The 386-nt window shown below is 48.2% G+C and overlaps 1 protein-coding gene across 3 annotated transcripts in view; it reads right to left on the reverse strand.

Moving 5' to 3' along the window:
* The window catches only part of LOC107729122 (small G protein signaling modulator 2-like), a 57,048-nt gene that overhangs the window by 1,614 nt on the left and 55,048 nt on the right, over positions 1-386 (reverse strand). The window lies entirely within an intron of this gene.

The following is a 386-nucleotide window of genomic DNA, read 5'->3' on the forward strand; positions in this document are numbered from 1 at the left end:
TATCATTGTTTCTTTCACAGAACAACAAACTGGACGCTAACCAGTCAGGTTTCAGGAGTGGCCATTCAACTGAGACTGCACTACTGTCAGTCACTGAAGCCTTGCAGATTGCAAAAGCTGATTCCAAATAATCGGTTCTTATTCTGCTAGATCTATCTGCTGCTTTTGACACTGTCAATCATCAGATCCTCCTGTCTGCCCTCTCATCACAGGGCATCACAAGGATTCCACTTTGCTGGTTTGAATCCTATCTCACTGGTAGGTCTTTCAGGGTGGCCTGGGGAGGGGAGGTATCCAAAGCACATCAACTGGTCACTGGGGTTCCTCAGGGATCAGTTCTTGGACCCCTCCGCTTCTCCAAATTCACGTCGTTACAGGCACCTGTC

The sequence above is a fragment of the Sinocyclocheilus rhinocerous genome, unplaced genomic scaffold (genome assembly GCF_001515625.1).
Source record: "Sinocyclocheilus rhinocerous isolate Xijiao unplaced genomic scaffold, SAMN03320098_v1.1 scaffold1870, whole genome shotgun sequence".
Lineage (NCBI taxonomy): Eukaryota > Metazoa > Chordata > Actinopteri > Cypriniformes > Cyprinidae > Sinocyclocheilus > Sinocyclocheilus rhinocerous.